General features: G+C 34.8%; 1 long non-coding RNA gene across 1 annotated transcript in view; it reads right to left on the bottom strand.

Annotated features, from left to right (window-relative positions):
- Positions 1-10385: 10385 nt before the first annotated feature.
- The window catches only part of LOC141277885 (uncharacterized), a 131138-nt gene continuing 127789 nt past the window's right edge, over positions 10386-13734 (bottom strand). The window contains exon 3 of the long non-coding RNA XR_012329755.1: positions 10386-10415. This is a non-coding gene — a long non-coding RNA (uncharacterized lncRNA). The remainder of the gene's footprint in view (positions 10416-13734) is intronic.

The following is a 13734-nucleotide window of genomic DNA, read 5'->3' on the forward strand; positions in this document are numbered from 1 at the left end:
AAACACATGGAAGAATGCTCAACATCACTAATCATTAGAGAAATGCAAATCAAAACTACAATGAGGCATCAGCTCACCCCAGTCAGAATGGCCATGATCAAAAAATCTACAAACAATAAATGCTGGAGAGGGTGTGGAGGAAAGCGAACCCTCTTGCAGTGTTGGTGGGAATGTAAATTGATACAGCCACTATGGAGAACAGTATGGAGTTTCGTTAAAAAACTAAAAATAGAACTACCATACGACCCAGCAACCCCACTACCAGGCATATACACCGAGAAAACCATAATTCAAAAAGAGTCATGTACCACAATGTTCATTGCAGCTCTATTTACAGTAGCGAGGATATGGAAGCAACCTAAGTGTTCATGGACAGATGAATGGATAAAGAAGATGTGGCACATATATACAATGGAATATTACTCAGCCATAAAAAAAACAAAATTGATTTATTTGTAATGAGGTGGATGGACCCAGAGTCTGTCCTACAGAGTGAAGTAAGTCAGAAAGAGAAAAATAAATACCGTATGCTAACACATATATATGGAATCTAAAAAAAAACACCAAATGGTTCTGAAGTACCTAAGGCCAGGACAGGAATAAAGACGCAGACATACAGAATGGACTTGAGGACACAGGGAGGGGGAAGGGTAAGCTGGGACGAAGTGAGAGAGTGGCATGGACATATATACACTACCAAATGTATAACAGAAAGCTAGTGGGAAGCAGCCACATAACAGAGGGAGATCAGCTCAGTGCTTTGTGACCACCTAGAGGGGTGGGATAGGGAGGGTGGGTGGGAGACACAAGAAGGAGGAGATACGCAGATATATGTATATGTATAGCTGATTCACTTTGTTATACAGCAGAAACTAACACACCATTGTAAAGCAATTATACTCCAATAAAGATGTTAAAAAAAAGATGAAATAGGAACAAAATATTTAATAAATAAAATTTTTAATAAATAATAATTCATTTTATTCTGTAATATTTAAAAGGCAGTTTTAGTCTTCATAGAATTTAGTATTGTTTATTATCCTACTCCAGTAAGATACAGAGTGATCATCTTAATGATTTAAGGGAATTAGAGATCGTCTAGCCTAACCCCTTAATTTTATTGAGGGGAAAGACCCCAAAGTTGTTGTTTCCCCAGTGTGACCTGGCCACTTTATAACAGAGCCAATACGGAGGCCCGTTACTCCTGGCATCCTATTTACAATTTCTGGGTGTGTTATTGGTCTACCTACTCTTCTATTTAAAGAATTCTATGGCTTTGTTATATCATTTTTATTATTATTATTTTTTTTTTTTGCGGTACGCGGGCCTTTCACTGTTATGGCCTCTCCCGTTGCGGAGCACAGGCTCCGGACACGCAGGCTCAGCGGCCATGGCTCATGGGCCCAGCCGCTCCGCGGCATGTGGGATCTTCCCGGACCGGGGCACGAACACGTGTCCCCTGCATCGGCAGGTGGACTCTCAACCACTGTGCCACCAGGAAAGCCCCTGCCCTTTTTTCTTGAATTATTTTAATTTATAAAAGTCTCACCATTTAGTTATTTGGACGCATCTTTATTCACAAATGCCTGGCCCTGAAGAATTATGGTGTAAAACAGCTGACTTCAGAGACGGCAGGCAGACTCTCTGCCATATTTTGGATAATCTTCTCTAGCCCTTTAACTATTAAGTTTGCATTATTGAGTTTGCTGGGGAAAAGTACATTCAAGTAGAAAAATCTGACTTCTGTCCGGATTTCATATAAAATTTCTCTTTTCCTAACTGCTCTTGAAGCACCATGATATTTTTGATTAAGTTTCTTAATTTTCAGTCAATAAATTCATCACTGGGCAATTTATAAAGTTATTACTTCTTCAGGTGACTGAACTTTAGGACACAGATGCACTATTGTTCTGGCCAAGGTAATTGTTTGAAAAGCTGGGGAAGACATTTGCAGATGAGTACATTTTGGGAAACTCTGTGTAACATGCAAGTGTAAATAAGCTTCCTATGCATGACTCACTGCCATATCTTTGCAGACAGACCGAGGAGAGGAAATAAAAACTCTGCATTTTGGTAATTCTTTTCTTGCAGAACAACTTGTTAATACACAGAAAGCCATTTCAAATTTCGATTTAAATGGGAATAGGTGAAATCAAATGAATAATTGGAGTGCCATGTTCACATATTAACGGGTATAGACTCTTTGATACTTTACAAAATAGTTCCTAGCATTTTAAGCTGGTGAAGCCAAAGCTACTAGCCTGTCAGACAGGTAAGTGCTATTAAGTTGAAGTGACTAGAGCATAAACTGAGGTTGAAAAGGCTTAAGCTTTGATTGACAGACACATTTATCATGATGCTGGTCAAAGATAATGAATCAATCAACTCTGTTTGATTAAATCACATCCACATCTTACTTCTTGTGCAAATGAAGGAGTGATTTCTTTGTAGTTATCCTTTAATTCTCACACAGGGATGTGTAATTCATGTCATTCATAGACTTAATCTGAAATTTTTTAAAGTTTCCTTTTTTTTTCAGGACTGCATATTCCTAATTTTAAAACGTTGGAGTGCTAAATGAAACATGTTCTGTCCTCCATTATTTAGTTTGCTAGACAAAATTGTAGAATGTAAAGTACATATGTTTAGTGCTTTTAACTTTAGTTGCTTCCATCATAGGTATTAATTCATATACAGTGCAGGTAAAATTTCACCAAAGAGTATGAAAAATATTTCAATATTCAAGGCCCACTTGTTTAAGGCAATATTTAATTCATGCTGTTTACCAAATTGCATGACATCTGCTAATTATCAAACACTACATAATTAAGTGCAAGGTAATTTAAAAAGAAGAGCAAACATAAGAAACATACATTTCCTACCGTTGCACCTCTATAATGTATTGAAGCTAATGCACTGAAAGGAGCTATATTTCTGTATCTATTGAACGCGATTGTGGGAAAACGTCCTGCCTTTTCTCTTTAAAGTGGAAGACAAATTTAAAGAGATGCCAATCCAGAAGATCACATTCTGTCTTTGAAGAAAAAAATGTTGATGAGCCTTGCTTGCTTCCACAATTCAAAGAACTGAATGTGTAGAACAGAAGTGAGAAGGAGGTTGCATATCTAGGAAGACAGCACCTGCAAGTCTAAGTAATCGGAGTTTGAGTCTTGTAATATTTAAATATTTTTCAAATATTGTCTTCACAGAACTATTTCACTCAGTCATTGCAAAAGGTCTTGAAATTAATTACTATGGGATTCTGTTCCCAGATTGACTCAGCTGAAACCTGCAGGTGTATAGCTCGGCAAAGATCATACTCTCTCCCTTTTTTTCCTCCATTCCTGTTATTTGAGTCACCAATTTGAAATGCACCATTACCACCAAATAACTATTTAGCAGTATACAATCACACAATTGTGTGAAGAGACAAACATAATGAAGGACACTAGGGAAATAGGATCCTTTATCCAGGGCACCTATCCGGCACTGGAATGATTGAGAGTTCTGTAGCTTTCGTAACAGAGTATCCTCTCAACAATTACCTTCAGCTAATGGTATGTTAACCTGAACAGGAAATCAAGTCTTGGGATGAATAGATCCATTGGTCCAAGTGACAAGAGAGCCCAGCACAGTTTTCAAATTGTTTCAAAAGAGCCAATGTTCTCATTACATAATTATAGTTCAACTAAATTAAGGAATATTGATACCCTCTTCTGATTTTACATTATTGCCTTTTCACTTCAGTATTAATGATGTATCTTACTGCTTGCATAGGTAAAGTTAGGTATCTAGCATTTATTGTCTCATTCTAACACCCTGCTGTTTCCTGGCTCACATCGTGTTTGTAAGCGAATATAAAATTAGGGTGACCATTTATAAAATATTGCTGTATAAAAATTATTTTAAAATTTGAAATCATTTTCTGTGAATGCTTCTAGAAGCAATATTTTAGCTGAATCCTAAAAGGGACTCAAGAAGATAGCAATGCTAAGTAACGAAGGTCAAGGACTCAAGGAATTCATATTTAAGATACGATTTTTCCCTTAATTAGTGTTGAACCACATTTAGCCTTCAGAAGGAGGTTCTTTATTGTCTGTTCAAGTGAGAGAATTGCCCCTTTCTTTAGATCAGTAGTTCAAGTCTTCTGCTAGCCTTGCCACCAGTGAGTGCACTGCTATACTTTGTAAAATGAAATGGGAAAGCTGGACTGCATGACCCAGAGAACCCTCACAGCACTTTCTTAATAAATTTAGGAAGGTTAAATTTGACAAGCCATGAGAAACAGTTATTCCTAGAACTCCCCTGTTTCAAAACACAATTCATAAGACAACTGAAAAACAACTCTTTCAGAAATTAGAATTCAGAAGGCTTCTTCAATTCTAGTAGAAATATTTTGAGGAAAATTTGTAAGTTGTTTTGAGGTGTGCTGTTTTATTATTTTTCCCCAGTCACTTGGCCTTTCATGTAGGAGTACAACTAACTCAAGGGCAGACATGTGAGGTGAGATATACAGTATAAGGAAGAGTGAAAACGTCATGAAATCTACAAAGGGAGCAATTCAGGGTCAAGTTATAGGCAATGAGTTGGCTATATAGATTTTATTGGAAGAATTTCACAATACTAAATATAATTTCCTAAAACCTTCTAAAATCCCACATATCCATTAATAAAATAGATAACAAAATTTTATATATCCATTCTATGCAATGCCATTGCAGCTATTAAAAAGAAGTGAGTTAGATCAATGTGCACCAAAATATATTCATAAGGTATTAAGAAAAACGAATTGTGATACACTACATAAATCGTGACCCATTAAAAAAAAATAAACTCTAGATATGTATGTTTGTATATGTTTACTCAAGCCTAGGAAAAGATTTGGGAGATTAGAAACAGACTTTTAATCTTGGTATTTCACTGGCTATGCCAAACATGGGTTTCAGCATTTTGAAAAGTAATTATTTTAAAGGAGAATTTTAAAAAACTGTCAAAATTTTAAATTTTCTTTGAAACATTTATGTGAAAATGTTTTCTTGAGAGACCACATCTTATTTTTAAGGGCTTAATTCAGTCTGACTGCAGGTTTCTTAACTTCCATAGGATTGTTTCTCCATCTATGTAATGGAATAATAACATCTAACTCAGATGCTTGATGTAGCTATTTACTAACATTATCTAGGATTTCCAGCCAATATACGAGAGTAAATTCATGAGTTGATGTGCTTGTTTATACTCTAAATACCTAGTGATTGTAGTTAAAATATTTTTTAAAAAGAAATAATAAATGTCATAACCAGGTGATTGAAAAGTTAAATATTTCTCTGGACTATAAGTGGAACTGAAGTACAAAATTCATTATTCTGGTGTACTGTACTACTTCTAGGTACCACTCCCATGGGGTGATGAAAACTAAGAGGACTCTGTAAGAGAAAGAGGACAGGTGCTAGTTTCTCGGTTTAAAGTTGGATGTTGAGGGCTGCTACCTGCTTGAAGGAAGCTGAAAAATATTGCTGCCAGCTTATACAGATAATGTGGGTTAGAGGTCTAGGAAGACAGAAGAGCACAAATACATTCCTCCAACAAGAAACTGAATCTAGTCACTTGATTATAATGAAAAAAAATTGAAAATAACAATTAAAGGAGATGAAATTCCAATATATTTGGGAGCTAAACAATACATAACTATGTCACCCATGAGTTTAAAGGAAATCTCAATGGAATTTATAAAAATAGTTTTTACTAAGTGACTAAGAAAGTCCTATTTAACAAAACTTATTAGATGTAGTTAAAGTTATCCTTAGAGGTAAATATACAACTTAAACTGATTTTAAAAATTGAAAATAATTTGTCCAACTAGAAAAATTCACCAGATTAAATATAAAAAACATATACTATAAGAAATAAAAAATAAAAGTAAAAATGAAGTATAAAATGAAGTAATACTAGAGTGCATCAAGGAAATCAAATTATTTTCTGAATTAAATATATATTGGAAATAAATAAATATACACCATGTTCACAATAAGAGAACAAAAATCACAAAGATGGATATTCCAATTGAATTAATCTGCAATTCTAATAAAAATACTGACAGAAAGTTTCATGACATTTAATAAGATGTCTAACATTCATGTGGTGAATGGTTAAGACATCATGAAAGGAAAAGAAAACATTAAGTATAACTTCTCCTCCTGAATATCAAGACCTGCTCTAACACTGTAATGAATAAAATGAGATAATGCTGGAATAGGAACATAAATAAACCCAAACATATGTGGAAAATCCATGTACAATAGATGTAGAATTACCCGTGGATTATGGATCTCTATACTCTTGTTCGTTCTGAGTACTACTTAATGAAGTAGGAAACTTCATGGAATATTACCCACTCTACCTTCCATATTTTGAAAAGATCTGATTGATCAAAGGCTCTAGTGGGGATGACAATGGTGGAAATTTCCCTTTGGACCGAGAAGATATCTTGTGGGATTTGAACTTGAGTTCTTACCCCTGGGCAGCCTAGTTCTATTTGTAAATAGCACAATGTCAAGGTAAGACAAGTGAGCCAAAATGTATATATAGCCTTACTCTTCCTTTCCCTCTTCACTGAAATCAGTGGTCCTACATCTTTCTCAGAATGAACTGACTTTCAAGTGAGAAAAACTGGGTAGAAAGACCAATAGCGGTGGGTGAGTAACTTTCTCCCTACTATGTTCTTTCTTTCCCATGGGAGATTCTGGGGCATTTAGAAGTGAGGAGATTGAGAAAACCAAAAGCGTAGCTAATATTTCTAACTCCTTGTTGACACTCTCATACGTTAGCTCACATAATTAATAAATTACAAGTTTCACATGACTAGAAATTAATCTTGAATTGCTTTAGAAATCAAAATATTAAACTTCTTTCTGAAACTAAAAAATGTTTAATTAGTGATTAATTAAGGTCTTGCTCAGTCCATGGCACTAATGTCCAGTAAATTTTATATATTTCTACACTCAGAGTCTTCCCTGGCTTAAACTAGAGATTATACTTTCAAGGTCCTTTTAATAAAGATCTTAAATATACAGTTTAGTGACTAAGTTGTTTCTTAGTGCTGCTATGAAGAGGGGAGATCCTTCAGTACTAAGTGAGTCTCAAGATTGTCAAGCCTGGGAACTGATGGATTAGATCATTAGGTAAAATGCCTCTATAAGTAAGATTTGCCAAGTTTCTAATGTTACTCGTCTTTAGTGCACCATAAAAATCGCTGTGGATTTACGTGGAGCAATTATTTTGAGTACAAGGGAAAAAATCTCATTACTCAGAGTTATTACTAATAATCACCATCATTAACATTACTGGCAAGAGGGCAGTTATATGGCAAGTTATACTAGGTTAGTACCACAAACAGAAAACAAAAAAACCCTCCCCTGAAGGCCCATAGTCAGTGTACAATTTGCATAGACAGTCTGTAGTAATGAGCTGTCTTTTAAGGAGGTCTGGAGATCTGTTATGAGCTTCGTCAAAGAGGTGAATCTCCCAGTTTCTGTCTTTTAAGCACCTCTGAAGTTCAACTAACTGTAAATGCAATCGCTGCCTTTCTTGTTTTTCAGTTAAGTGAAATTTCAACCTCACACCAATATGGGAAAACTTTGCTAGTCCCTTAGGGGAAATGCATTGTGCAGACAGCAAATATAATACAAAAATTAGCTTCATTCACAAACACATGAACAAGCCTGTTTTCCAGAAAACTGTGTTCTAAGTAAATTTTATTGCTGATAGACATGTTAGTCCAAAATCCTTCCTGAGAAAGCTCAATGACCAAGCAATGTTGTACCTGAATTGCACTAAAATCGAAGTATGAATTGCCCTGTGAGTTGACAGAACAATCTGTAATAAAATACCTGCTTCTTCACTGCCTCTTTGTAGAACATACATTCAATTCCAACTGTATTTTTTAAAAAAGTATATTTTGCTGTAGACCCAACTATAAGTTTCACACATTAAGATTCAAAATTCTATTTTATTATGATGAATTAAAAATATTTCTTGTTTAAACTGAATTTTAAACTTTAAGGGATTTGAAACATTGCGAGAACCTATGACTGATATGTCAGTAGACTTCAGTTTTGACATCTTAACATGTACATGATCAGATGAAAGAAAAGAAATGTACTTACAAACACAAAGATGTTAAAGTGAGATTAAAACCACCAAAGGCTAAAGTGTACTCTGTGCACGATAACTATCTTTGTAAGAATCCCAAGAAAAGAAATGCCTACGTCAGAAAGATGGGTTTGATAAAATATGAGGCAAAACCAATTTGTGGGTTAATTTCAAAGAATTGTACTGTGAACTGAAAATTATCTAAAATCTCTTACTTATTTGGTAATACATTTAGAAATACTGATGACATAGAGTTTCTTATTAAAATCATATGTAAGCCAGGGTTTAAAAAAATATATATATATATGTATTTTATTTTATTTTAATTCTTTTTGGTTTTGTTAAGGGTTAAGATGCATATGTTCCCTTCTATTTAGATTGACATTCTTAGAAAACTAATCAGATAACTGTACCAATAAAAAATGTCTGCCATGTAAAAGCCTTTTTCCAGAAATATATTTAAATAACAATTCTGGTATCAGAGAATTTGAGATGAGAAATGCTTATTACATTTTCCTCCCCTGATAAAATAATCATAGATTTCCCCTGGACTTAAAAAAAGTCTTTAACTCATGGATTTTAATTAATCTAATATATTTCCCAGGATTTAAAGTTTGGTTTATCAGATTGTTTATTGACCTTTATTGATTTATCAGATTGTTTACTGCACAATTTATGTTATTTTAAAATATTCATTTAGATGTCTGTCTCTGAAGAGACGTAGTAGAGAATAGTGTTTTAGATGCTTTAGAGATCTGTGGTTGAATTCCAGTACTGTAATTTTACTAGCCAAACAATTGGTTTTATACTTCTAATCTCATCAATTTGGTTAAAGGTTTAATACTACTAAGCTCATAAATTTGGTTAAAGGATGAGTTGAGATCATGCACTCATGATCTTAAGTAAGGTACTTGACAGGTAATAAACACAATTATTTCCAGCAATTATTAGTACCAATAAGAGATTGATTGTCTTCATTGCGATAGTCTGGGGGTGGTGGTCAGGTGGGCTTTCCAACCCTGTGTCAGGATTTACCTGTTTGCAAGTGTGCCATGATATTGAACTGTTCAGCCTTCTCTGCACTCGGATTAGGGCATCTGGAGCCCTGGACGACCACAAGCTTCCCACAAACTGCCTTATAATTTACCCTAGATAGGATGATTTAAAAATTTTTGTCTTTGAATAAAAGAGATTGGAAATTGTTGGCTAAGGAATCACAGAAGATAAAATTCTACGTTTAAAAACTGAGGTAGAAAATAGGTAGAGAAATAATCACTACTTGAGAGTTATTTGTTTGTAGAGATGAGTTTATTATGAACTCCTAGGTGTCTTGATTTCCTTTACTATAGGAGCCCCTAGTTTTCTGTCTTAATAGTCACCTCTTAGTAAGCATGATCGAAAGAAAGACTTAAATGAACACCGCTATTTGGGTAAAACTCTATTCATTGCTTCACTCATTTTTTTTCATGTTTATTTTGTGAGATGACTGCAAAATCTTAAAAAGGAATTGCAACTTGAGAGTTTCAATATTCTGAATGGTAAAATGGAAGTACTGTTTAATCTAACTTCTGCTTTGATCTACGTGATTTTTTTCATCAAGAATCTTAGAAATAGTATGAAATATTCTCCTTTCAGTGTCTCAAAAATTTTACTAAGGCATGTAGACCCGAAAGGAAAAATGCTGGGCAAGGACTGAGTGACTGGGTTCTAATGTCTGCTCTAGATTTCACCTGGATCGCTATCACCTAGACCTGGGTGCTTTGGGGAGAGGAGAATGAAATAGTGACACAATTAATTTAAGATAACTAAATGTATAGCTTGTGTTTCCTTTGTACTAGAGTCTAGTGTATCTGCATTACCAAAGGCTGAGAGAAACCCTATGAGAAAAAAATCTGAAAATCTGAAAATTGCATACATTATTTTTTTAACACTATTTTTTTAACACTATATTTTTTAACATTATTTTTTTTAACACTAATTGGCGGTGCTATCACGTTTGGCAGATTGTCTCAGTTCAATGGGTTAAACACAGATGTTCCTCTGAAGCAGAGTTAGAAAATATCTGAACTAGAAAAATTTATTAGATGACATGGGTCATAAGAGTAATTTCCCATCATTTTCATTTTGGGGGAAAATAGAGAGTTTGAAAAACAAATCACTTACGTAATTTCCTTTATCATTATTTCAGTTGGTAGGTTTATCCATAGCCTCAGTATATTCTCTTTCTTCAGCCCCATGTACGGCTTTGGTTTGATTCTTGAGTGTTTCTGAGTAAAACATATATACAAAAATAGGTTAAAGGTTTAATACTACTAAGTATTAACTTAGTATAACTAAGTATATTAACTAAGTATAACTAAGTATAGAACTTTTCTATGGAGACAGCATCAGGGCGCAGCCTTCAGTACTTTGGGGCCCTTAAAACAATACGTTTCTGAAATTCAGATGAACGCCTATTTTCTTGAGGATATTTTATTCATCTGATGCCACTACCAGGTATGAAATATATTACTGCTAAAGGTACAAACTACATGGCAAATTATAATTGCATTCACAACAGTGTGGGAAATTTCAGTTATGCGGAGCCATAATTCTAGAAAACACAAATGCTAGAAATAAAGGAATTTGCACTGTTTTTGCCACTCGTCACCACAATAAAACTTCACGTTGGAATAGGTTGTATCACCTATTTTCCTTCTGTGCAACTTACATTTATATTCTAATTGAGAATTTTAGAGATAAAGAGTCTTTTCGTGTCTGCGGTCTGTGCTAATATGCAACGGTCTTTACATATGTCCAATATAAGTTATTTTAAGGCAATTAGGGCATTTTTAAAAGTGGGAATGGAAGATAGCCAGCCTCTTCCTTACAATGCACATGAATTGATTTGAAGATTTTCTCAGTCACGTGCTTTCTTTTCATTTGACAGAATAGCTCGAGTACCCTCTCCTCCTCAACCCTGTCCTAACCCTTCAGTTTTCACTTCAGTGACCCTTTAGAGCTTCTCAAATTTCATGACGTCTAGAAACTGCTTCCCCATGAGAAAGGGCTGAATGCATTATCTTGGCAGAGAGACTCTCATAATTACTGTCTATTTTTATATTTTATGACTTGACTATTTAAAAAATAATTATCTCATTGACAGATCCAGAAACGTATAAATCCCTTTGCCCTTGTCTTACTATTCCTTAAAGTCCTTAAGAGTTCATAACTCACCTCTGAGTCATTTCTAGTTCTTAGTGTTTTTGCTGCCCATATTTTTGATCATTTAAGTATCTGTCAGTATTTTTGAAAGTTCACAGGAAGAACAAGAGAGAGGAATATAACTGGGTATTTCCCCCCCTCTTCAGTTCCTCTTATTAAGAATGACTAAAGTTGAGTTTAAGTTGATCTCTGCTATGCTCAGAATAAATGATAGTTGCTTCAAATTCTTGTGCTATAGCTGAAGTAGACACGTTTACTTTCTCATTAGATTATTTAAGATTATCTTGTGTGTAAAGTTGTTAAAATAATGTCACCCAGTGATTAACTTGTGCAATAGCACAAGGATTAAGGATCTAATAGCTTTTTTAGGTAATGATGGATGCTTTACTTGCTTAATACATGCTAGTTTATAATGTTCTATCTAAACTGCTCCTGTTCTTGAGTGGTGCATTATGTAAGGGACTTCTAAATAATTCCTACATGTCCATTAATATCCTAGATTAACAGCTTCCATAACATCCTATCTCATCACTGGAAAGTTATTTATCTTCTTGGAAGCCAAATTTCCACATCTATAAAAATGAAGATAATAATACAGACTGGATAGTTATTGTGAAGCTTAATTTCAGTAGGGGGCATTTGTAAAATTCTCAGTAGATGACAGGTAGACACAGGCAATAATAAAAGTTTGCTGTTATGTTGCTAAAGGAGATGAAAGAGGACAACGTGAAGGAGAAAGAGACAAAAATGATGCAAGTGGTTAGCTGTGTTTGGTGCTTTTGGTCTTTATCAGGTTTTCTCCTTAGAGGGGCACCCCTTATTCAGATCCCAATTCTTTTCCCCAAACTGTGCTCTCTCTAATCTCATTACCTGACTTTGGATGAGAGAAAGTGGTCTGGGGCTAGCGGAAGATGTTTATTAGAAGCCAAATCAGATTGAGTATGGTTTCAAAAGGGACTTGGCAGTGACATTATTTTTAAAAGATGTGATAAGAGAGGCAGAACTGAGCACACGTCCAGGGCAGGATGGTGGAGATAGGTATGGTGAGTAAGACACGTGATGGAGATTATCCTGTGAGCTCGGTCATTAATAGTCCTTTTTGGTTTCTTTTTTTTCCCCATACTGTGGATCAAGATCCATTAGTGTGACCTGAAATCCATTTAGTGGGTTATAATCAGAACTTTTTCTTTCCAATAAAGTTAAGTAGAATAGAAAGCATTATGGGGTTAATTACGTGTTAGGTGTGTGTGTGAGTAGTTATGTGTGTGTTTCACTTACTATAAGTTGTAAAAAAATCAAAAGAAAAATATTGAGAACATTCTTATCTTCACAACTCTTGGCAATACCAGGCCTTAAAAACATAGACATATAGAAGAGCATTTTGGCTGAAATATGACTCTTGAAGATTTTAAGTATTCAGTTTGTACAAACCACAGTCAATCACTGACTAATATTTGTTTAAATGTCTCTATGTGGTCCTATTAATGTTTCCACTGACTGCTTCTGAAAGCAGGGATACTATATTCTTTATGAAAGTTGGACCTTTAAAAATTCAATCAAGTGTGAAATAAAATATTATGATCCTCCCCCACCCTCAACCCCCCCAAAATCAAAAGGCATTTGCTTCAATATCACAGGTAGGACCAGGAAATTTGCTACATAGGTTTGGTAAGCTGACAGCTATGGTCTGAGATGAGCACCTTGGATAGCTCCAAAATAAGCTTAGTGGCTTTGGCCAAATGAAACTAACACTATTTGTTTCTGAAGTCAGTCTTGATCCACAAGATAGTACCCCCTCAAAGTAGATCCTTTAATCTTAAAGTGATACATGCACTTATGTTAGAGCTTTGTCTTCCTTGAAGGAAGTCTCCTTAGACATTTTTCTTCAGGTGTTAATCTCTATTTTCCGTAATAGCAATCCAAAAGTCCAAGGAGATCTTTAGACCCACAGTTGGATAAACAGGGATGTTGGTGTCATCCATTGAGTTCCTTGAGTTTACCTTCAAAAGGTTTCTCTCTCTTCTGGAGTACAAAGTCTTTGCCTAGGTACTTCCCTGCCTTCGAAATAGGACCTATTTATTTCCAGGCAGGTGTACTGCAGTAAGTCAGTGAGATGTAGTACGAAAGTGCTGGATTTACAGTATGTGAAAAAGGTGTTCAGTCTCAGCTCCATCAAGTACTAGCTGCGTAACCTTAGGATAATTACTTAAATTGCCTGAAATCTAAGCATTCTCGTCTCTGAAACAGAGCGATTAATATCTTATTTAATTTGTGGATCTTCGGTAAAAAAGAGATGATGTATATAAAGTCACTAGTAAAAGCTAAGGATGCTCACCCATGTATATTTAAACTTTTATTTATTTTTATTTTTATTTTTTTTTT

The sequence above is a fragment of the Tursiops truncatus genome, chromosome 2, assembly GCF_011762595.2.
Source record: "Tursiops truncatus isolate mTurTru1 chromosome 2, mTurTru1.mat.Y, whole genome shotgun sequence".
Taxonomy (NCBI): Eukaryota; Metazoa; Chordata; class Mammalia; order Artiodactyla; family Delphinidae; genus Tursiops; species Tursiops truncatus.